Below are 24,619 nucleotides of genomic sequence, written 5' to 3'. Positions count from 1 at the left end.
GCTAGACTTCACGAAGCGGGCATACAAGGAGCTGCCCTCGACTGGATCCAATTATTCCTCTCCGGCAGAACCCAGAGGATCCGATTCCCTCCCTTCCTCTCCAAGCCCACGGAAATCAACTGCGGAGTACCCCAGGGATCAACACTCAGCCCCTGCTTTTCAACATCTACATGGGCCCCCTCACCGCCATCGTCAGACAGCATGGGCTCAGTATCGTGTCCTATGCCGATGACACGCAGCTCATCCTCTCGCTCAGGAGGAATCCCGAAGACACCAAACTTCGTTTCCAGGAAGGTTTGAAGAACAAGGCAGCCTGGATGAAGGAAAGCTGCCTGAAGCTAATCTTAGTGAAGAACGAGGTCCTCATCCTCGGTCCCTTCTCCTCTGCCTGGGACAACACCTGGTGGCCCTGCGCCCTCGGGAGCCCACCCACCCCTACAGACCATGCTCGGAACCTCTGCATCATCTTGGACTCCTCCCTCTCCATGAACCGCCAGATCAACGCCGTCACCTCCACTGGTTTCAACTGCCTCAGCATCCTCTGTAAGACCTTTAAGTGGATCCCCCCGACTGCAGAAGGACTGTCACCCACGCACTCATCACCAGCAGTCTGGACTACGGCAACGCCCTCTACGCCAGAATCAACAAGACTCTTCTGCACAGGCTCCAGACCATACAGAACGCTGCAGCCAGACTCATCCTTGGGACACCATGCCATGATCACATGACCCAACACCTAGAAGGCCTACACTGGCTCCCCGTCGAGAAGAGGGTCACCTTCAAACTCCTCACCCATGCCTACAAATCCCTCCACAACATCGGACCCGAATACTTCAATGAGAGAGTATCCTTCCATGTACCCAAGAGGAAACTCTGCTCAGACGACCTTGCCCTGGCAGAGGTCCCTCTCATTCGCAGAAACAGAACCGGCGGAAGAGCTTTCTCTTACATCGCAGCCAAAACCTGGAATGAGCTCCCTGTGAACATCAGACGCTCCCCAACCCTACACACGTTCAGGAAGGACCTCAAGACCTGGCTCTTCGACTGATCAGGAGCTGCCCCCCCCAGCGCCTTGTGACCCTCACGGGTGAGTAGCACACTATACAAACCCCTGATTGATTGATTGAGTAGACGCCCCCTGGAGGAGAGGGCAGACATTGCACCTGTCTCTCACCGCACCCTAATACGCAGACTCCATGACGCAGGGATCCAAGACAAGGCCCTCGACTGGATCCGCTCCTTCCTCTCTGGCAGAACACAGCGGGTCAGACTCCCCCTTTCCTCTCGGACCCTACACTTACCACTTGCAGAGTCCCCCACGGGTCCTCCCTCAGCCCTACACACTTCAATGTCTACATGGCTCCGCTCGCCCCAACGGCAGAACCTACGGACTCAATATTGTGTCATATGCAGACGACACCCAACTCATCCTCTCCCTATCCAACAAACCCAAAACTGCCAGACACAACTTTGGAGAAGACATGGAAGCCGCCGCCAAATGGATGAAAAACAGCTGCCTACAAGTAAACACCAACAAAACTGAAGTACTCATCATGGGTCCAAACCCCGATGCCTGGAACGACACCTGGTGGCCCCCCGACCCTTGGAAGCCCGCCTACCCCCATGGACCACGCCCGCAACCTGGGAATCATCCTGGACTTAGAGCTCAAAATGGACCGCCAGATCAACTCCGTCTCGTCCTCCTGCTTCCACACCCTCCGCCTCCTACGTAAGACCTTCAGATGGATCCCCCTCGAACACAGAAAGACCGTCAATCACGCCCTGGTCACCAGCAGGCTTGACTACAGCAACGCACTCTATGCCGGAATAAACAAAAAACTCACCCGCAAGCTACAGAACATCAACAATGCTGCCGCAAGACCGGTCCTCAACCTGCCAAGACACTGCCATATCTCCCAGCACCTGCGCACACTCCACTGGCTCCCCATCGAAGCTAGAGTCACCTTCAAGATGCTCACCCACGCTCACAAGGCCCTCCACAACACCGGACCAGCATACCTGAACAGCCGATTCAAATTCCACGCACCCCAAAGGACCCTAAGATCAGCCCAGCTCTATTACGCTGTGGTCCCCCACACCAGAAAGACCAGATCAGGCTGTCGCTCCTTCTCCTTCCTCGCGGCCAGAGCCTGGAACGCCCTCCCTCTCAACCTCAGACAGACAACATCTGCCCCTTCTTCACAAGAAACCTCAAAACCTGGCTCTTCGACAGACCGCCTCCTTGATGGAATGGAACCTGCGAAACCCCTCTTCCCCTTCAGACCCTCACGGGTGAGTAGTCGCGCTTAACAAACACCTGATTGATTGATTGATATAAGTAGAAGCCTCCTGGCGTAGAGTGCGGACATTGCACTTATATGTGCTCCATAAACACTGATGCCCTTTCACGCTGCTCTGGAGCAAACACCGTCTGCCCCTTTCCTGGCTGGGCGTTATCTCTCATTAGTGTCATACTGTGATGTCACAACCAGGTACTGTCTTTGGTCTTTATCAGACTAGTGTGGTGTTTATCAGCCCAAAAATACGCAACACCTCTGCTGCGGACCCATTGATAATGTAGAAAGATCCCTTTAAGAGAAACACATTTTTGTATCTTCCTAATAAAAGCCCTTCAGGCCCGGGTGAAGTAAGGACTGGACATTTATGAACTTGACAGACGCAATGTGTGATCCTCCCACAGAGTAATCTGTCTGGAGGTGTGTGGTGGGTGTTTCCTTTCTGCAGTTTTGGATAAAAAGAAGCAGGTATTTGGTAAAAGCAGACTATCTGCGTCAGGAGACCCTGGCATGGAGAGTCCTTCGGGAGTGTGGGGCTGAGTTTTATATACAAAATAAAAGTACATACACACTATACACAACTGGGGACTGTATATATGAAAACAGAGGACAGTTGTGTCTGGCAGCTGGCTCGTTGGTCTAGGGGTATGATTCTCGCTTTGGGTGCGAGAGGTCCCGGGTTCAAATCATGGACGAGCCCTCAGGTTTGCTACACGCACTCATTAGGTCTCGTCTGAGCCAGCGCTTTAGCGCTGCTCTGGCGAGAATTTTAGTAAGCGGCATTTGGAAGTGCAAACTAGTGCTTCTTTGAGGGCTTCACCTACAGTGCATGTGCGCCGGGCGCGCGCACCATTTGTCATCCATCGTGATCACTTTCGCGGCTGCTTTGATGTTCTCAGTGAGCCGCGCGGCCACTGAGAACATCAAAGCATCCGCAAAAGTGCTCACCATGCTACCCCCCTCCCTTATCCCACTTCCTGCTACACACTCGCACACACCACTTACGGGCAATCGCTGCGAAAGCGGCCAACGCTTGTTCTCTCTTCACCTCTCGTTGTTTCTCGCCTCTCTCTTCCTCACCAATCAGTAAACCCGCCTTTCTCTCCCCAGCTGTGCTGAAGGGGGTTAGGTTGAGCTGAAAATGTGTCATAAATTTACAATTGTTCCAAACAGGGTACCCCAAAGTATGTCTGGCCCAGGGCCCCATAACTCCTTAGGATGGCCCAGTGATGACTGCTTGTGAAACACACGAATCCCCAGTGCCTCGTCTTTCTCTGCTGCCAGTGTGCTCAGCCCTGATGTTCTAGGGTTCAGAAGAGAGACTTAGCAGGGTTTAAGAGAACGAGGACAGGCTGTCCCTCGACATCCCGCGGCCCTGCCTGTCTATCCTAGCTGATTGGGTTAAGCGCTCGCTGCTGACATCTGCTCACATGTTCATTACAGGTGGTAGGAAAAAATCCCAACCGGGTTAAATATTGTTTATTAAAAACGTTTTGTTTCAACTTTTATATTAATACCAAGTTACCATTGGGGATGTCTGAATGTTTGCATACATTGACAAATTTGTTCTACAGCTCTGCGCCAGTTTCAGTTAGATTCAACAGATTAAATACTGTATTTAGACATTAAAGTAAGAGCAGCATAAAATAATAATGTGAAGGAGTAAAATCAATGCATAAAAACATTGTCACCGTGTACATCACAGTCAGTTCATAGAAAGATAAGACGCCAGCGGCACCGAGCGTGCGGAAACATCTGTCAGATTTCAGGACATGCGGCGGTGTATTCACATCACATGTTAAAACGGCCTGGGCCTCACTAGATGACCCCATGACAGTTTCCAATGACTGCTGCTAGAGGATGAGAGAGCTCGACAGTCTACTCTACTAACTGGGATTATGGTTCAAATTGTTGTTAATTTAAAACATCTGGAGCGGAGCATAAAGCGTTTCATAATTGTTTGTACCTTCTAAAAAGCAAAGAATTGGACAAGGGCCGTACTTTATTTGAAAATGCTAAATCATAAAGTGCCATGCGCTACCCTTAGAAATGCTGAAAATTCATAGGCTACTGTCCTAACAAATGTTTTCCAACATCAGAAGTTGGGCAGTAGATGTCTTGCCTACAGCCTGCTTTAGCTGTCTGGCAAGGGCCTCATGTCCCCACATAAAGAAAGACACACACATCCCCAACTGAGGTTTAGATGGATTTAAGGATTGGCTCCCAGATCTGTACATCAAGTGTTGGTAGCAACACATGGCATTTCGCGGATGTGAGCATCTGAGAAGTAGTGCCTTTAATTACACACAATGTCAGACCACTGAACGCTGCACCGTTTCCTACCCATCCCTCTCCTCGTGTTACCCCACCAGGCTGCTGCTTGTGTGCCTGGCAGGGCCCTGTAATACAGCTCCCTCTGCTTGCCCTCCCTCACACTTGGCATATGCACCCTGTGCTGGGGCGTCATCCCTGCCAGGCGGGGGAAACACTCATCAAAAAGAAGAAGAGGGCCCCTGATATAGTAAATATGCAGGCAGGAAAAACAGAGGTGAAGAAACCAACATAGCAGACAAAAACAACCAACCCACATACATAAAAGGGTCGAATGTCTCCCCTCAATATAAAGCACTGAAGCGTCACATTGGACCCAAGTGGTTCAATAGATCAAATAGTAAACAAGCATTTGCAATGCAATAGGTCTCGCAGTTATACGAGTTTGAGCTATTGGCATTATAAATGACAGTGCCTTTTATTTATGTTTTAAAAAACCCAAACTTAAATAAAAAGCATTGTCATTTACAATGCCAATAGCTCAAACTCCTATAAATGCGAGACCTATTGCATTGCAAATGCTTGTTTTTAAAGTCATCTTTCGGGAAATGGAAAAGAGAGGAATCAGGAAAAATCTGATTTTGGAAAAACCTGTGTGATTTTGGATTTGATCCCGAGTCCTGCCTCACTGAGAGCAAGAATCTAAGCCCCGACCAAAGTGACAACCGCAGAAACAGCTGGAGGAGGAGGGGGGCATGTTTGAAGGGGGAGGAGGCGGTGAGGCAGCGGCCCGCCAATCAGCATGAGATGAACATTATATGGGGTCTGCCAACGTGTGAAAACCACACTCTGGGGAACAGCAGAGTGAGCCGTGGGAGTGCACACGAGTGTGAGACACACTGGGAAGTGTGAGGGGATTGTGAGACACCAGCAGCAGGGCTCAGGACAGGCCCCATCCCCTGCACATGTCTATACACATGCATACATGGGGGCGGTAACAGGAACGGGCCGTCCTAGTGAAGGAGGAGGCCATGTGTGAGGCCGGTGACACCCGGGAGGTGACGCCTGAATCATCCGGTGATTGAGGTCTGACGGGTCAGACACCGAACAGACCCTGATGAGAAGGGGGCGGTGTGGAGGGACTGATTGAGGTCTGACGTGTCAGACACCGAACAGACCCTGAGGAGAAGCGGGCGGTGTGGAGGGACTGGTTGAGGTCTAACGGGTCAGACACGAACAAACCCTGATGAGAAGGGGGTCGGTGTGGAGGGGCTGATTGAGGTCTGACGGGTCAGACACCGAACAGACCCTGTTGAGAAGCGGGCGGTGTGGGGGGGCTGATTGAGGTCTGACGGGTCAGACACGAACAAACCCTGATGAGAAGGGGGGTCGGTGTGGAAGGACTGATTGAGGTCTGACGTGTCAGACACCGAACAGACCCTGAGGAGAAGCGGGCGGTGTGGAGGGACTGGTTGAGGTCTAACGGGTCAGACGCCAAACAGACCCTGATGAGAAGGGGGCGGTGTGGAGGGACTGATTGAGGTCTGACGGGTCAGACACCGAACAGACCCTGAGGAGAAGCGGGCGGTGTGGGGGGGCTGATTGAGGTCTGACGGGTCAGACACGAACAAACCCTGATGAGAAGGGGGGTCGGTGTGGAAGGACTGATTGAGGTCTGACGTGTCAGACACCGAACAGACCCTGATGAGAAGGGGGTCGGTGTGGAGGGGCTGATTGAGGTCTGACGTGTCAGACACCGAACAGACCCTGATGAGAAGGGGGTTGTGCGAAAGGACTGATTGAGGTCTCTCAGAGGGGCACCGGGAAGGTAATAGGTGTGGAGGGAGTGATTGACGTCTCTCTGAGGCAGTAGCGTAACAAAAAGTGAAGGGGCCCCCTTGCAAGAAATGCTGAAGGACCCCCTCCAGTATGGTAAGCCTTTGTTACGCCCCTGCTCTGAGGGGCACTAGGATTGGAAAGGGGGTCGGTGCGGAGGGAGTGATTGAGGTCTCTCTGAGAGGCACCAGGGAGGGAGGGAGGGGCTGGGGTTAGGGTGGGTGCAGTTTTACCTGCTTGGATTTAGTTACGCTTTGGGAAGGGTCACGGTGTCGATGACGTGACTGCTTAAAATGTCAGCTGTGTGTCTGGTCTTCACTCTTGGGAGGAGAGCAGCGACCCCCAGCGAGGCCTCTGTCAGTGTAAGGGTGGAGGTGATGGTGGTGAATGACACCTGTGAACCTAGCGATGAGACCTGTGAACCTGGGATGAGACCTGTGAACCTGGGATGCGTCCTATGAACCTGGCGATGAGACCTGTGAACCTGGGATGAGACCCATGAACCTGGAGAGGAGTGCTTTAAGCTCTTCAGGGATGTTTAAGACTTCTTCCATGGTGTCTTCACAAGAATTGGTCACACACTGCTTTCCAATGAGGCCGAAATAGCTCAGTTGGGAGAGCGTTAGACTGAAGATCTAAAGGTCCCTGGTTCGATCCCGGGTTTCGGCAGAAGCTTTTTGTTGTCGATTATAAAATGTATGAAATTTACATTAGTGAATGTTATTTTAATTAATATTTTTTAGTTCAGAAATAAAAATTAGTTAATGAAAGCAGATCAAAGTGGATCAAAGAAACCAATGGAAAATAAAGAGAGGCAGAAATAAAGAGCAATGATGGAGTGGGAAGCAGAGTGAAAGATGAAAGAAGGGAGAAGAGGAAGGAAGGGGAAAAGAAGGATGTAAGAATAAAGCTAGGAAGAGCAGAGGGAGAGGGGAGGAGGAGTATGTAACAGAGGAAACAAGGGTGAAGGAAGGGAAAATAACAAACATGACCAAGAAGGGAAAAGAGGCCAATGAAGAAATGTAAGAAACAATGACTGCTGAGGTCTTTAACACATCAATAAATGGGAGCCATATTTATTTTTGTCTGCTTAGAAAAAATACGATTTGTAGGTAGATTTAAGAATGGAGGACCCAAATCAACAAAGAAATTGTAAATCTACACCTGTAGATTTGCAACTATGTTTGGGTCTCTATTTAGGAACAGTTTGGATTCTCAAAGAATTCTACGATTACTCATTAGAAGCTGTGAGGGTTTCAGCTTCCTAAGGTACTCACAAACTTAAGTTCCAACACACATTCCTAATTGTGCTTGCCAAAAAGTACATTTGCATTTCCTAATATGCTATTTTTCTCCTCCGTGTTGAAAATATTTAACCCCTTCCTCTACAATCCCATCAAAGTTTGGGGTGTTCCCCTCTTTTTACTACTATAGATGAGGTTTATTCCAGCCCTTGGAAGATTAAATCACAAGCTATCTCCCGGGTGAGGACAAATTCTGAAAAAGTCTGGGAATAGCTTCAATGTCACAAGTTTGTTGGAGGACACAAACTTTCCATGGCATTACAGCCCTTTGACATAGACCCGCCCCTGAAGCATGTTTACCCCCATATTATTTTGCACCATACTGGTGTAATTTTACTTGCAAATAAATAGATTTAAGACATTAAGGGGCACATTCTCAAGAGCGTATGATAATTATCACAAAATTAGCTTAACACAACTTTGCATATCGCAGTCTATCGCGGGAAAACAACTCCGTGTTAACGTAGTATTCTCAACCCGGCGGCACCATGCAATAGTCCCACAATAATGCATCAAATGACAGCGTTAAAATCAACGCAACACCGCAAAAATGCAAAACACAAACGCGAAAAATGTTGCGATGACGCCAATCACGACTAACCCCGGGCGTAGCACTACGCTTCGCCCACGTAGTGTACGTAGCGCTGCCTGCTTCGCACTTTCCGAAGTAGGCGAAGCAGGGCAGCGCTACGCACACGCCGAGGGCGAAGCGTAGCTGCCTGCCACCCGCCACCCACCTCCCGCCTGCCCTCCTTTTAAATAATATCAGCAATGAAAAATAAATTAAAGTAAAGCGACTTACCTTAAGCGCGGCGTCTCCGGGGCTCCCTCTTTCTCGTTTCTAATTTCTTCTGGCAAATGCGCATGCGCGGACACCCGCGCATGCGCATTTCTTGCGAGAAATGCGCATGCGCGGGCGTCCGCGCATGCGCATTTGTCAGAAGAAATTAGAAACGAAGAAGAGGGAGCCCCGGAGACGCCGCGCTTAAGGTAAGTCTCTTTACTTTAATTTATTTTACATTGATGATATTATTTAAAAGGAGGGCGGGCGGGAGGTGGGTGGCACGTAGTGGGGCTACGCGAAGCGCGTAGTGTGCGTAGATTTGGGCACACTACGTGCTGCTTCACGTAGCCCCACTACGCCCACTACGCCCACCCTTAATCACGACACAAAAATCATTGATAACCAGTGACAGCCCTGCAATTCCCACGCATCATGCAGGAAAATGCATTATAAAAGCAGAAGAAGAAAACACACCTGTGAACCTGGGATGAGACCTGTGAACATGGGTTGAGCCCTATGAACCTGGCGATGAGACCTGTGAAGCTGTCGATGAGATCCCTGAGCCTGTCGATGAGAATTGTGAACCTGGGATGAGACCTGTGAACCTGGGATGAGACGTGTGAACCTGGTGATGAGACATGTGAACCTGGGATGAGACCAGTGAACCTGGTGATGTGACCAGTGAACCTGGTGATGAGACCAGTGAACCTGTCGACGAGACCCCTGAACCTGTCGATGAGACTTGTGAACCTGAGATGAGACCTGTGAACCAGCGATGAGACCTGTGAACCTGGCGATGAGACCTGTGAACCTGTCATTGAGACCCCTGAACCTGTCGATGAGAATTGTGAACCTGGGATGAGACCTGTGAACCTGGGATGAGACCTGTGAACCTGTCAATGAGACCCCTGAACCTGTCGATGAGACTTGTGAACCTGGGATGAGACCTGTGAACCTGGGATGAGACGTGTGAACCTGGCGATGATATGTGTGAACCTCGGATGAGACCAGTGAACCTGGTGATGAGACGTGTGAACCTGTTGATGAGACCCCTGAACCTGGGATGAGACCTGTGAACCTGGGATGAGACGTGTGAACCTGGCAATGAGACATGTGAACCTGGCGATGAGACCCCTGAACCTGTCAATGAGACTTGTGAACCTGGGATGAGAACTGTGAATCTGGGATGAGACCTGTGAACCTGGGATGCGACGTGTGAACCTGGGATGAGAAGTGTGAACCTGGCGATGAGACTTGTGAACCTGGGATTAGACCCGTGAACCTGGCGATGAGACTTGTGAACCTGGCGATGAGACTTGTGAACCTGGATCGGAAACTTGTGAACCAGGGATTAGACCCGTGAACCTGGAATGAGACGTGTAAACCTGGCGATGAGATTTGTGAACCTGGGATTAGACCCGTGAACCTGGCGATGAGACTTGTGAACCTGGCGAGGAGACCCATGAACCTGGGGAGGAGTGCTTTAAGCTCTTCAGGGATTTACAGAACTTCTTCCATGGTGCCTTCACAAGAATCAGTCACATGATGGTATCCAATGAGGCCGAAATAGCTCAGTTGGGAGAGGTTAGACTGAAGATCTAAAGGTTCCTGATTGGATCCCGGGTTTCTGCGGAGGTTTTTTTTGACTAAGAAGTCTTGGAAAAGTTGAGAAAATAAAACGTGGCTTTAACAACATAGACCTTTTTTCTGCTCTTCCTTCAATAACTTCACTCCCCCCCCCCTTCCTGTCCTTCATTTATCCCCGATTTTAATTATTTACTTTTCTCACAGTTATACCTCCTTCCAGCACAATCCCACTAAATAGTCTGAGAGATTCACCTTATGCTCAGTCGCACTTATTGAATGACAGCCCTGGGCTCACTCTCTCTCAGTCGATGTGACTTGCAGCCTGAAGACACAATCACATCCAGTGAATGACAGTCAAGCACAACCCCACTAGGGCAGACCAGGAGCCAGACACACTCAATGCAACTTCACCATCGGTCCCCGGGACCTCAGGAAGGCTGGAGGAGGGGGGGGAGGGTCGCAAGCCCCCTCCCCTATAAAATTAATTGTGCCAGCCCCCCATATCCCAGCTCAACCCAATGGCTTTGCTTTGAGAGCACAGGAGCCCGCACTTAAAAAAATAAATTACTGTGGATTTGCGGATCCTCAGTAGATTTGCGGAAGCATTTACAAAAATGTTTTTGGCCTCAGGGCTGTGCCTCTGGAACCCCCCACCCCCTCCTTCAGGCCTAGGGGGCCAGTGTATCCGTACCCTGCCATTGCTAGGGACTCAGGGGCTTATTTATGAGCCCTTGTGTCACTTTTGCGCCACCAGTGCGTCACTTTTTGTGACGCAGCAGCGGCGTAACAAAATGAGCCTTGTTGCTCCATATTTACAAAGTGATGCATCTAGGTAGATGCGTCACTTTGTAAACCCCTGTGCCACATTATACCTGCGCCAGGTATAATGTATGCAGGGGGGCGTTCCAATGTGAGCGGAATTTAATTTTGTGTGCAGGAAGTTTGTAAAGAACAGATTTATACGTCATGAGTGCCCCGTCTATCTCCAGTTGGGTCATGTCATGATATGTCATTGGTAATAATGGATGCTTCCTTCTATCTTGGTAGGAGTATCGCCGGTAGTATAAAGCGTTGATACGTCAGCCTGTTCCTTGGACACACATGGTAAATGTTTATTTACAAGCCCCTTGTTAAAAGTGATGCACCGGCGGCGCAGGGGGTCTAGTAAATTAGCCTCTAGTCTCTTTCCGTTGGGTGTAGTATCCTCCATTGGTCACTAGAGGACGGTCAGTCTTGACATCTCCAGACAGTGTCTCTCTTTGGTGATGGGGAAGTCTGGTCCACCTGATCCGTCCATCAGGGGCCCAGGGCCATTATCCAGTGAAAATATTGCTTTAGACGCATCTTCTATCTTTTTTTTGCTGTTAGCGTAAACATTGGCACACTGCGCTTTATGTGAGGAACAGATTCAATTTCAGTGTTTTTGTCATCTCCCTTCATATGTTGAATAGTTACCAAGAAAGTGCAGAAATAAAAGAAAGAACATTTCAAATTTATATCTGCTTTGCTGTCTGTGTATCTCCTTGTGAGTTATGCGGCGTGGAGGGTGCGTGGAGTCAAGTCCACACTGTGCGTGTTACTGCTGTGCAGCCACAGGACAAAGGTGTCCACACACCAGACACAGGGTGGCTTATTTACAAGCCCCTTGCGCCACTTTTGCGTCACTTTTAACATGGGAAAAGTGAAGCAAAAGTGGTGCAAGGGGCTTGTAAATCTGCCCCAGGAATGATAAAACACCTGTGTGGAGCATCACGTGACGCCCAGCACCTCCTAAAGATAATGGGGCAGATTTACAAGAAAGTGACGCATCTGTGAAGATGCATCACTTTCCCTGTGCCACTTTGAGAAACCCTTGCGCCACTATGGATGCGCTGTATTTGCAATACGGAGCAAGGATTGACAGATGCGTCAGATATTCTGATGTATCTGTTGACGCAAAAGTCACGCATTGCTGGAGTCGTGTCGCAAGCATGACGCAACTCCAGCAATGCAGGAGGATGCCTATCTTCATTGTGCCGCGTCACTCCTTATGCCTGCTTCAAGCAGGTGTAAAAATTTTACGCAGTGGCGTCCTAGAAGTGGCGCAGTGAAATGTTCTAGATTTCACTGCATCACTTCTACGAGGCTTTTTTTGCGTTGGAACGCCCACCCTACATACATTATACCTGACACAGGTATAATGTGACGCAGGGCTCCCTAGATGCGTCACGTTGTAAATGGGCCGCATTTTTACGCTGCTGCTGCGTCACAAAAAGTGACGCAACTGCGGCGCAAAAATGCCGCAAGGGGCTTGTAAATCTGCCCCACAGAGACCAGGAGGATGAAAACAGGAAGGGAGGGGTCATCTGAGAGAGAGAAATGGCCTCACTGGTCCCTGCTCAATACCTTGAATAAAACAAAACAAATGAAGTAAATAGTAAAGAAAACTCAGGTCCCACCGAGATTTGAACTCGGATCGCTGGATTCAAAGTCCAGAGTGCTAACCATTACACCATGGAACCGCCTGTCACTTTTCAATCATCTGAAGATACAGCTTGTTGCTATTGGTCACCTGTAGACTTTCTATTGCTCAGCAGTGTATGTGAAACGCGCCACGAAAGAAGTCTATTTCACAATTAAGCCCTTAAAACACGATCCATCAAACTTTTGTTTACCCAAACACACGGGAAAGGACACATTTGGGGCTTTAAACTGTCCTTTTAGGGCAGTACTCTCACTTGCTCAGAGTTGGTGTAAGGCGGAAACTTCCTACATCGTAATCTTCTAGAAATCCACACAGAGCAGGTTTAATATCATAAAACAGACTCTAAAACACAACAAGGCACAGGATTGATGTCAGAAAACAGAGTCTGAAACCGCCTCTTCAGTAGCACGGGCGGAGCAGGAAATAAACACGCATTTTCCACGGAGAGAGCACAGGAAACTGGTGCTTTGTAATCCACGCGCTATTTATATATAACCTGTACTCTTTGTTGTGTAATAAAAGACAAACAACGAATAACCCTTCGTAGTATTCATCTGACGTTTGTTCCTCCAGGTCATTAATATACAGCAGCTGTGCAGCAGGGGCTGGGGCGGGAACAGGAGCTGTGCGGTCGTGCAAACCTCAAAGGGCTTGAGACTGATAGCAGCGGAGGAGAAGAAAGTGAAATTTATTAATATTCAGGGGATTTTAGGTTTGTAGGAAATAAGTGAAGTTTAATATGTCCCTATAGTAAAATATGTCATCTTCCCATACCGGGAGTCGAACCCGGGCCGCCTGGGTGAAAACCAGGAATCCTAACCGCTAGACCATATGGGAGACTGTTTGCAGCCAGAACAGCTGTGTATGTTTGACGTGCCCAACCTGTCTATTCCACTCTATATATTTCACCCCACACTGCCACTCTCTGGATCTGACCAAGACGGTAACAGACACCCCACTCCTGACAAACCAGAAGGAATGAGGGGTCATGATTTGTGCAACAACCTGCTCATGTCTCATTATTTACAACCCTGGAACTTCTCCAGACAGGGAGCCCAGGACCAGAGGACAGCAGCAGCCCCCCCCCCCTTGCCTCTTACTGCCCCCCCCCCAAGCCAGACAAGGCCACGCCCCTCTCCCCAGGGCACCCCTTCACTCCTGAGTCTCCTCACCGGGCTGAGGGCCCCACAGATCCCCCTCCAGTTACCGTCCAGCTGCTTCCTTGAACCACACTCTCTCCCTGTACCGGTCACAGGCCCCAGGCTGCCATTCAGGGGCTCCAGTCACACCCCCTCTCCCCCTACTAACAGCACCGACCCCAGTCCTGACACTCGATTGATTCATACAGAGGACCAGCTCAGGTGCACCCTGGCTTCTTCCCAGGTATCTTCACATGCACAGGGTGACCGCCAGGGGGCAGCACTCACAGCCCACAGGGCCATGGAGTAGCGATGGGACATCAGCAGCCTTGAGGGGCGCAGACCCCGCATAATCCCGCCCTGCCTTCTGCGAGAGCGGAGGGGGAGCGGAGCCTCTGCGGTGTGTTTTTACAAAACTAAACATATGAGGTTAAAAACAAGTAAACACACATTTGTAGGCATTCTCTGTTGTTTTTGTTCCTTTTTGACATCATCAATTTAAAAGAACCGAATGGAGAAAACTTTTAAAAATAGCCAGGATACGACTGCAGCGTGGGCAAGCATGAAACATTCAGAAGTACAAATGCTTCCATATTTATTCATGTCAAATGTAAACAAGTTATACATCAACATATAGATCTATGTTTACACCGGATGTAAAAAGTGTGCGCTAATAGGGTCAGGGTGCAGTTTCTTTCCCCCATTTGTTCCTTTCATACATGTGGTCCCCAAATAAGCTTTTGGCTACTCTGTCTTGTTATTCTGAGAGTCAGGAGTTAAAAGGGGGGCTTGGTCCCTAGTTTGGGGGCCCAGAGTACGGAGGCCCCAGGGAACCAGAAGTAAACACCCCTCTTTGATACAACTACGGCCCGATAACCTCTGGTTGCCCTCTGACCCGCACAGACTTGATTCCAGGCAGACCTCTTTTATAGAGGAGGTGGTACTGACGTTGAGACGATGCTGCCGAGGGGCAAAGGGGCAAGGGCTGACAATGGCTCAGCATTTCAACCCAGTCTCCTCCTATTACCATCTTTGTTACACTCACAGCATATAGGAGCTCTGATAGGTCAGAGGGGACACCCCTCTTGTTACCCTCTGGTGATTAAACAGATCCTATTACAAGGACCAGTCCCTACGGACCAGAAACATAGAATGTAACACCTGATGAAGTTTAAAATATATATAACTAGATAACATAACCCCCTTATTAACTTTTGGATCCCATGGTGAATACCATTTTTATAATTAAAATGCACAAACCGCAAAAACATATTAAAGTATTTAATGCAACAAATAACATCCGAACCAAAAATAATTAACTCTTAAAACACCATAAAAATGTTACTGAGAATCTACAGCAATAATGTATCCAAAAGTAAACACGAGACACCCTAAATAAATAAAAAACAAAACTAACTCTGATCCAATACCAAGAAAATTACGGTGTTTGAGCACTATACATATATAACTAGATAATATAACCCCATTATTAACTTCTGGATCCCCAAAATAATAAATGGAAATATATCATCACAAGCAGCCACTGCTCACCCATTTTCCCTATAAATTAAATATCTGTCGGGTTTGCAGCTTTATCAAGTGATACGGAACAGAAAGCTACGTAGATGGCTCGCCTTGTCACCTCCCCTCCACCGAGCCATCGATAGCTCAGTTGGCAGAGCGGAGGATTGTGGTGGATTGACTGACATCCTTAGGCCCAGCTCGAAAGGACTATTACCAACTCCTAACTGTTTTCCTCTGCTTCACAATATAAAGCGCCTCTTTCTCAGACACTCACACACCTGGGCTTTTCCTGCCTCCTCTCTTCTCCTTTACAACCCAGCTCACTCCTCCGGCTGGGGGGTGGGAGGGTCTCCCTCCCCACTCCCTATGTGCAGCCCCCCCCTGCAATCCCTCATCATTAGACAGAGCCAGGGGCCCCTGGGCTGAAGAGCCAGGCCGGGCCCAGTCGGAAGCAGCCCTGGGAGCTGGTTGCTGTGACTCTGGCATCAGGTGATGCTGCTGAGAGCGCTGCTGAGAGCGTCTGCTAGGAGGTGAGAAGGTTCTTGTGAGGTGTGAGCAGGAGGAGTGTGTGTTTGTTGGGAGGGAGGAGTGTGTGTGTTTGTTGAGGCTGTGGCCCCTGTCTTGGTGTGAAGGAGCTGGACAATGAAAAAGATCAGGCACAGGCAGAACAGGGCGGGTTGCAGCAGATTATGAGGAGCTGCTCAGCGACCGATTCTATCTGTTCCTCGTTAGTATAGTGGTCAGTATCCCCGCCTGTCACGCGGGAGACCGGGGTTCAATTCCCCGACGGGGAGGTACTTTTTAAAACATGTTTTTAAACTAAGCAAACATTTTGTCCATGGGAAACCTTTTTTAAATGCAATTTATAATGTTATACTGATATTACAATTTGCTGATACCTTTTTTATTTATGGCTTTTACAAGTTAAAATATTTCCAAGTGTTTTACCTTTCGGACAGCATTTTGTGTCTTTTCGTTTTTAAGCTTTCTTGAAAAAGTAACTGAGGCTTATTATTTATATAAACATATATGATATTAAAATCAAAGAACTACATGGAAAAGGCATATCAACGAGTATTTTTCATGCTAAATAAATGGAATACTGGGGGCGGGCTCTGAATGGGGAATTGTTTTATATGAAGGTGTCACTTTTATCTATTTAAGCGTAATGGTTTAGGACTCACAGACACATTGTGAAAGTAAAAGTACTACTGACCCGGACGTGCACGCCCCAGCCCCACCACCCTCATCAGAGATCTCATACTCCCCAGGTCCAGGCTTGAGTACCTAACACAGGTCGGTGTTTACCCTCTATAGTGGGACATGATAGGACTACAAGTCCCTGCATTGTAAGTAAAACCCTGTCCAGTAGGGTGACCAGCTGGCATGGGTGCAAATTCAGGATGGTGAGTGTAAAAATTCAGGACAAAGGGCCAAAATTCAGGACAGAAATTCAGGACAAGAGGTCAAAATTCAGGACAAAAGGTACGTTTTACGGACACATCAGAGGAGGTTGTTCAATAGTATATAAGTAAGCCCATCCATATCCAAACATATTCATCCATTTGCTAACCTATCCATCATGTATCCTTCTATCCATCATTTCACTCATCCATCCATCCACCCTTTCACCCTATCCATCCGTACACTCATCCATCCACTCTTCCACCCATCCATCCGTTCATGCATCCATCCAACCATTTACCCTTTCAACTATCCAGCCATCCTTTCACTTACTCCTCCATCCACCCAGTCACTCATCTGGAAGGATGAGTGACTAGGTGGAGTCATCCATCCATCCTCCCTTTCTCTCTCCATTGACCCTTTCACTTAGCCATCCATCCAGCAGAGACTCCCCAGCCAGGGGCGAAGGATGCAGCTGCGAGTAACATAAGCGGTTGGTGGGCATTCCCAGAAGGGACATCAATAGGTGAGTGCTGGAGGAGGTTTCCCCTCCTCAGATTTTGGGGGGTAGCAGATATTGCTTTGCGTTGTAGCAATAGCAGGTAATGCTGACTAGGGTTAGGGTTGATGCAGGAATTGTTCCCCGGTTTGGCAAGGGTATTGAGCGCATGACAATGTCATAGGGGAGCTGGCAGCTGGTGCTTCCCCCTATTTGTTGCATCAGGTATATTGCCGCCAGTTTTTGTGACGTCCCTGGTGTTGGTGCTGGTAGCCACACTATAGTGTAGCCAGAGAGCAGTTGGCTCTCGTGCACTGCCTCCTGCTGGACACCAAGGGTGGTCTCCAGATGTGAATAGGTGTCCACCGACTCACAACAAGGAGGGGGTTGGTATTGCATCAAATGCATTCATTTGAAGTGCTGTTATTTTTTGATATGCTGTCTTTGATTGTCATTGTTAGAGGGTGGGTCTGACACTATGGGCTGCCCGTATGTTTCGCTTTTTGAGCACCTAATCATTGAGCTTTTACTGTGGGGGACCCTCATAAGTTGGGACTCACCCACAGTGAACTCACCAGGAACGAGACTGCATGGGGATTTTACTGGTAGTCCCCTGGCTTGTGCAAAAAAAACAATTGATGGATGGAATGCTGGGCAATGCAAACATTCACCCCCAGTCACAAAGATCTGGGTTTAATCCATCATTCTTTTGCTCACCACACCACCCCAGTTTGGACCCAGCCATATGCAAGTCAGTCTTCACCCTGCTCCTTGTGGGAACAGTCCAGCCCGAACTGCCAAGCCAGGTCCTCCCTGGACCGGAAAGAAGCATCCTGGGACTGGTTTCAGGGCATCACCCTTCCTCAGCCAGGCTAGCTTGAATCCAGTGGTGACCAGGCCACTGCAGAGCAGCTGGAGTAAGGGACACCAGGCTGGTTACATGCAGACACATGTGTACATGCGTGTGCACACGTGTAGGGGCTGCGCAGGGGAGATTACTAGCGTGCGCAGCCAAGAAGCAGGTGCAGATAGAGTGGTGTGGCAGGACTTATGCAGAATGGGCTTTATACGGTGTGAAGAAACATGCCAGGGAAAGTCAGTGTGCTTTACAGTGTGTATCCCATTATTCTCTTATGGGGATAGGGAGCACATGGGCCAGTTTTACTTTCCTAAGGCCCACAAATTCCAGACACGCACTAAGGTCCACTGTAACAGGTGTGAGAAGAAGTGTTCTGCAGAGTCCAAAGTCATATTTGTACTGCTTTTGGGTCATCCAGAAATGTCATATTTCTCTGAGTCTGCCATAATCAGGGCCTGGCTGGGGCCTGCCCTCAGCTGGCTGGATTGATAATCTTTCTTCCACGAGCTAAGGCCTCCTCTCCAAGGAAGAGAAAATGGGTGGAGCTACAGGCTCATCCATCAGCAGCTATCACTGGGTGCCAGGCACCAGGCTGCCCCAGGGCGAAGGCAGCCCTGGGGGGAAGGGGCTCTTAGAGACCATGTGGCAGGAGACCCTGGACGACGCCATCTTGAACCAACCCAGAGGCCTGGGCAGGAAGGAGGGAGCAGGGGCTGAGAAGTGATGTGTCACTGTGGGATAGGTCAAATAGAGACTTCCTGCCAGCCCCCTCCCCAACTTCTTAAAAGAACTTGCACAGGAAGAGGAGCTCTCTGGGGGGTGCTCTGGAGATGCAGAAGGGGCTGGAGCCTGGCGCAATGGGCAGTTGGAATGGGGGGACCCCCTGACTCTTCCAGGATCCTGAACAGCGCCAGGAGAAGAGTCAAGGACCAGTGCGCAGAAGCAGGGGCCTCTGCGCATGATGAAGAGAGGCCCAGGAGGAGAGCCCGGCGAAAGACTGGCGCAGGGAGCCAGTGAAGACAGCTCCCTGCTGAATCCCCCCTCTCAGAGACCCGGAGGGTGAAAGAGAGTGCTCCCAGTGGTTGGGGAGCACCACCAGGAGCAAGAAGAGGCCGAAATCGACAAGATCTGTCTCCTGGGGGCTGAGATCGGGTCTCCAGAAGGTAGGCAACCTTTGACCTTTGGCTGACCGACGATGAAGCGTGTTGGGCTCCACCGCCAGTCTAGAAGATGCCCCCGGGGTGGCTCAGGTCCTGGGGTCTTCCCCCAACACGAAGTAAAGTCGGGGAGCACCTTTGTGCTCCCCGTGAAGTGTCCCCCAAAATGGGTGGCCAGGAGCCCACCCTGGCCCCCGGCAACAGCAGAGGAGGCGGGGAGCGCCGTCACGCCCCCGTGAAGAAGAATCTGGGGCCCGGGACCCCATCTCTGGGCCCTGAAGAGGGGGAAAACAAGATGGGGAGCGTCGTTGTGCTCCCCGTGAAAATAGCCGAGTGGGGTGCCAGGAGCCCACCCTGGCCCCCGCAGACTCCAGAGGGAGGGGAGCGCCATTGCGCCCCCCTCGAAGATGTACAGGGGCCCGGGACCCCATCTCCGGGCCCCATGTGAGGAGGTGGAGGTGGGGAGCGCCGTCGTGCCCCGCCGCAGATGAGCCCAAGCTGGGGAGCGCCTTTGCGCTCCCCGTGAAGTAGGAGGAGGGGCCCGGGATCCCAAATACGGGCCCCGGCAGAGAAGAAGGCAAGCCAGTGAGCGCTATCGCACTGCCCGTGAAGAAATGCCCCTGGGGCCCAGGACCCCATCCCCGAGCCCCCAAAGTGAGGAAGGAGGACGGCACTCCCCCACGGCTGCCAGGAGGAGGGGGAGTGTCATCGCACTCCCCCTAGGGCAGCCCGACCGGTGCGAGCCTCCGGGTCTGTCCGCCGGAGCGGGCAGACCAGAAGTGTGGTGTCGGCTCCCGCAGCAGCACGCGAGGGTGCTGGCCATGCGGGGAGCCGGCGGGAGCCACCTGGGGTGGACTCCCCAGGTGGCTCCCCATCGAGGTGACACTGTGGGGGCCCAGGTGGGACCGGGCCACCGCGAGAAGAAGTGCGGCCGGGCGTGAGCTCCCCGAGCCGCAAGAAGAACTCCCCATGGTAGAGCAGCTGGGGGTGGGCTCCCTGAGCTACAAAGTATCCCCTGGGGGTCCAGGTGGAACCGGTCCCCCCACCGAAGAGCAAAATGCGGCAAAGCCGCCAGCCGGATGATCGCGGCTCTCCCCTAAGCAGCAGAAGAGCCGTTACTCGATCTGGAAGGGCAGCCAGAGGTTCTTCTGCCTGCGGCGACCCCAGGAGGACGGGGTCACCACCACAGGTGTGCCAGGATGCAGTGGAAGCTGTAGGAGCAATACAGGCTCCCCCAGCACACAAATGGAAGTCCCACCCAAGTTTCTTGGGGATCTAAAAGAATAACCCCTAAAGGGCTCAGCACAAGCATCATCACCTCCTAGGCTGGAACTTCTACAGCTGGGGGTGATCTGAGAAGTGCATCAAGGAGTGAAAGGCTGAGCAGGGGATGTCTGGAGAAGGGCATCCCCAGGAGGTGAAGAGATGTAATTGCACCAGAAATGCATTTATTAATGTTATTTCTTTTAGAAGGACTGGAAGTCACGAGTGTAATGTGAACTACCTGTGTAAGGTGATGTTATAAGCAAAGTGGAGTTATGTTGCCAGACATTCCTGCTAGGGTGTTTGGCTGTATATGCGTAATCCTGTGATTTCATCTGTGATGCCTATAGGGGCTGTAATTGCAATACATTCTAATGATCCACATATGTGATGAGTACTGCCATTCTAAAGTGATGCTTACACATGTATTCTTGCTGCTGCTCTTAGGTGAAGAACCCAGACTGCTAGCCCTTAAGATGTAGAGGTGTATACTGCATGGTCAGTGGGAAATGCTCAGTCAGGGTTATATGTCACCAAGGCAGGGTCACCTATTTTAAATGCTTGTTGAGATAATGGGGTGGGTCGCCACTGGGATGGTGCCAGTGCGCAGGGCCCTCGCTCCAGGTTATGTTCAACTACCTGCATTGGGGGCAAGATAATGTGCATACATGGGAGTGGTGGTACTAGACCCCACCCCCCCGCGGGAGGGGTGGAGATGTTATGCAATGTCCCAAAGTAATTCCAACAGCTTATGTATATTTGTAAATTGGTGCATAGTATTGAGTAGTGTGTGTGTTTAATAAATGTACTCTTACTTTTATAAAGCAAAGTACAGACTGGACAATCAATTATTGAGTGTTATTTCTGCGCACCTGCCAATGGCGATTACTAGCCCACACCACCTCCCTTGAGTAAGCCTCAGACTGCTCTGCAACGCTACCCTCTGAGAGTCAGGTGCTACAATTGGGTGTTTGGTTCCCAGTGAAGGACAAATGTAGTCATGTTATTTGTGCAGGCCTCACAGATACTGCCTCGTTTTCCAACAGTCATATAATGTATTGTGATTCATTGAGATTCTTAGGGGCAGATTTACAAGCCCCTTGCACCACTTTTGCGTCACTGTTAACATGGGAAAAGTGACCCAAAAGTGGTGCAAGGGGCTTGTAAATAAGCCCCTTAGTATTTTGCGACTGACCTTCCATATGCTGTTGGATGTCAAATGACTGATTACCAGCCACCTTACTAGAAATGTTTCTTTGAAATGTCACGATGCTATGTTGATACAGACTGTCGATTTGACTAACAGACCTCCTGACGTTTACTTTATATTGGACAGATGACCCTCTGCCTGTGCGATATTTCTCATCACACTTGAGGACCAGATTATCCTCTTCCTGTTCTATTATTATTATTTTGGGACTAGGTTGGGAATACATCACTGAGTCATAGCGCACAGTACAACACAGCGCCGCTGCGCAGTGACTGAATTCCTGCTTCCGTTTTTCATGTGTATGCCTGTCCAAGGAATGCCAGTACCCAGGACGTTTCTTTCCTTTCCAACTTGTCAATGCTTTGGTGAACTAGTAGCAATTGCATTGTTTGTTGAATGACGGACGGCTTCATCTGGTTTTTCAAAGGCTTCAGGCTGGCCGAAAGTGTGTGGTAACGTTTGTCCTTCCTATTGTGCCACCTGGCATTAACCTAACAAGCCACCTTTCGTTTGTCCGTGTCCAGTATAACTGAACTGTTGGTAACACAAGTGAGGTCGGCTCTTTTGCACACACTTGCAACACAACGTGAGATGGCAAAGACAAATAATGCAGGAGAAGGTGGAGAGGACCAAGTCCTTGAGGATATACTTATGGGTAGAATGATGAGCAGCAGAATGGGGAAGTTCAGTCTCCCCTGGCCAACACAGATTACACACTGACATACTCAGCCATAGGGGCACAACGCACCGAGCTGTCCCATGATGAACAGACCTTTTGCAAATCTCTGCCGCACAAACTCATGAATAGGTAAGTTAACGAAAGAGAACTTTCAAGAGAATGTTTCAAATATTGCTTCTCTTGTAACAACGGGACAGGAAGCAGCCTATGCGGCTTCCAAGTTCAATAGAAAGAAAAATGTGCAGTTAAAATTATGCAGAGAAAAACAAAATACAATACCGCATCTTAGTCTTAGTCCTAGTTTGGAGGGCCCAGAGTACGGAGGCCCCAAGGAACCAGAGGTAAACACCCCTCCTTGATACAACTACGGCCCGGTAACCTCTGATTGCCCTCTGACCCGCACAGACTTGATTCCAGGCAGACCTCTTTTATAGAGGAGGTGATACTGACGTTGAGACGATGCTGCCGAGGGGCAAAGGGGAAAGGGCTGACAATGGCTCAGCATTTCAACCCAGTCTCCTCCTATTACCATCTTTGTTACACCCACAGCATATAAGAGCTCTGATAGGTCAGAGAGGACATGCCTCTTGTCACCTTCTGGTGTTTAAACCAGTGGTCGAAGTGGGTGGGATCGGATGGGCACGGCGTGCCCCTACTTCTTCAATTCCAAAGATTCCGTTCCCCTACTTTTTTATTTTGAAAATGCGTCCCGGGACGCAAGAAATCACCATCGCCTTTAAATAAACCTCGGCGTTTCCTGGCGTTCGAGGACGGGCGGCAGAGAAGTAACAGGACTCTGTCTTTTCCTTCTTGCTCAGAGAAGAAAAATACAGTGTCCACTTCTGCTCTGCTGCTTCAGCTGCCCCCCCCCCCAACTCTTTCAGTCTTCCCTCTCTTTCTGTCTAGCAGTTCTTCTCTTACTGAATACCGAGACTTCAAGATGGGGTTCTCACTCTCTTTCCTCTCCTTTCTTTTATTTGCTCCCCTGTGAAATGGATCCAAAAAAGAAAATAATTTTTGCTGGAAATGTCGTATTTAATTCCAAAGTGCAGCATCTGTAATAAAAGGTTAAAAATACGAAAAATAACTAAATAAAGTAAGACAGAGTGGTAGCAAACTGGCCAGATTGATTTTATTCACACCCAAACACATTAGCGCCACTTTTACAGAGTTTGCGAGTGAAGCGCTATTTTTGTTGTCTTGGCTTTGTTTTCCCTGGGCTTGGAACTAGTGCACCAATCCTGGAGGTACTGCAATGTGTGGATTGGAAAACAAAATGTGTACTGCAGCTCTGCATCCAGGGATGTGGTCTTTTTACCATGCTGCTAACGTTTTGTAAGGATATCAGCAATAGACATTGAAATGGGTCCATTCAAGGCCCTGTAGTCATGTCCTTAACTTTTCAGGCAAAAGCACTCACTGATTTCTGAACAGTGAATGTAAAAGCGTTAAGGTAACCATGTTGTTCCTGCTTACAATTCACATGGTTTGCTAAATGTCGCATCCCCCTATGAGTGTTTGCTTTTTCCAGGATGATGTTACTTTTTTTGTCAGCCGCATATTGCTCTTGTCTATTGCGTCATTTAAATTGAGCCTCATACAGGTGTTTATAGCCGGCAGCAATTGGGTTGTAGTTGAAGGCAGTGTGAGTTTTTCTCAGTGGAGCAGTATGGTGTTCAGTGGGGGAGAGGATGTGGCACTATGGCCAGAGCTGCTGAATTTGGAACTGGGGAACCAGGTTCAGCCTTAATAACCAGCCCACCAGACGACTCTCCTGAGAGAGCACAATCCCATGCTAGACCTTAGAAGGCTTCGCAAGACCTTAGAAACGCTGATGTCTTAGCACCAGCAGGTGGACCCTAGCACTGGCAAGTCTGGGTTAACCTTCAAGGTTTGTCCACCACAATCCATACTGAAGTTCACCTCCAGTCTTGCTAGCAGGCCTATGAAGCAGCACAGCCAAGAACAACAGTGACTCTGTCACTGAGGTCACAGGACACTTGAGAAGGGCCAGCTGTAGGGCAGTGAAACCGGTGTCACCGGGCGCTGACTTTGGGTGGAGGCATTATGTTTGCAAGTATATTAAGGTTTTAAAAGCACTTGCTGCCTCCTTCCTGACCTCCAGCAATTTTCGGCAACAATAGAAATGTCATGATGACTCTGGTGTTTAATGTTCTTCCTAGAGAGAGAGCGGAGTTTTATCTAGTGGAAGTTTTGACTCATGCAAAGATAGCACATAGGGTTAATGTGCCTGCTGCAAAGAACATGTACCATGCAGATCACAAAGTGCACATAATGTAAATAGGTCAGTGGGCTGCTGCTTTTGTCACAGAAATCCTTTT

General features: G+C 49.5%; 4 non-coding genes across 4 annotated transcripts; 2 read left to right on the top strand and 2 right to left on the bottom strand.

Moving 5' to 3' along the window:
• The first annotated feature begins 7,000 nt into the window (after positions 1 to 7,000).
• TRNAF-GAA (transfer RNA phenylalanine (anticodon GAA)) lies at positions 7,001 to 7,073 on the top strand. Its single transcript has one exon. It is a non-coding gene; the product is annotated as a tRNA-Phe (tRNA).
• A 5,435-nt stretch (positions 7,074 to 12,508) lies between these two features.
• TRNAQ-UUG (transfer RNA glutamine (anticodon UUG)) lies at positions 12,509 to 12,580 on the bottom strand. The gene has a single exon. It is a non-coding gene; the product is annotated as a tRNA-Gln (tRNA).
• Positions 12,581 to 13,308: 728 nt separating this feature from the next.
• TRNAE-UUC (transfer RNA glutamic acid (anticodon UUC)) lies at positions 13,309 to 13,380 on the bottom strand. Its single transcript has one exon. It is a non-coding gene; the product is annotated as a tRNA-Glu (tRNA).
• Positions 13,381 to 15,928: 2,548 nt separating this feature from the next.
• Positions 15,929 to 16,000, top strand: TRNAD-GUC (transfer RNA aspartic acid (anticodon GUC)). Its single transcript has one exon. It is a non-coding gene; the product is annotated as a tRNA-Asp (tRNA).
• Positions 16,001 to 24,619: the final 8,619 nt, after the last annotated feature.

The sequence above is a fragment of the Triturus cristatus genome, chromosome 4_1 (assembly GCF_964204655.1).
Source record: "Triturus cristatus chromosome 4_1, aTriCri1.1, whole genome shotgun sequence".
Lineage (NCBI taxonomy): Eukaryota > Metazoa > Chordata > Amphibia > Caudata > Salamandridae > Triturus > Triturus cristatus.
This window is presented reverse-complemented; position numbering and strand designations above follow the sequence as displayed.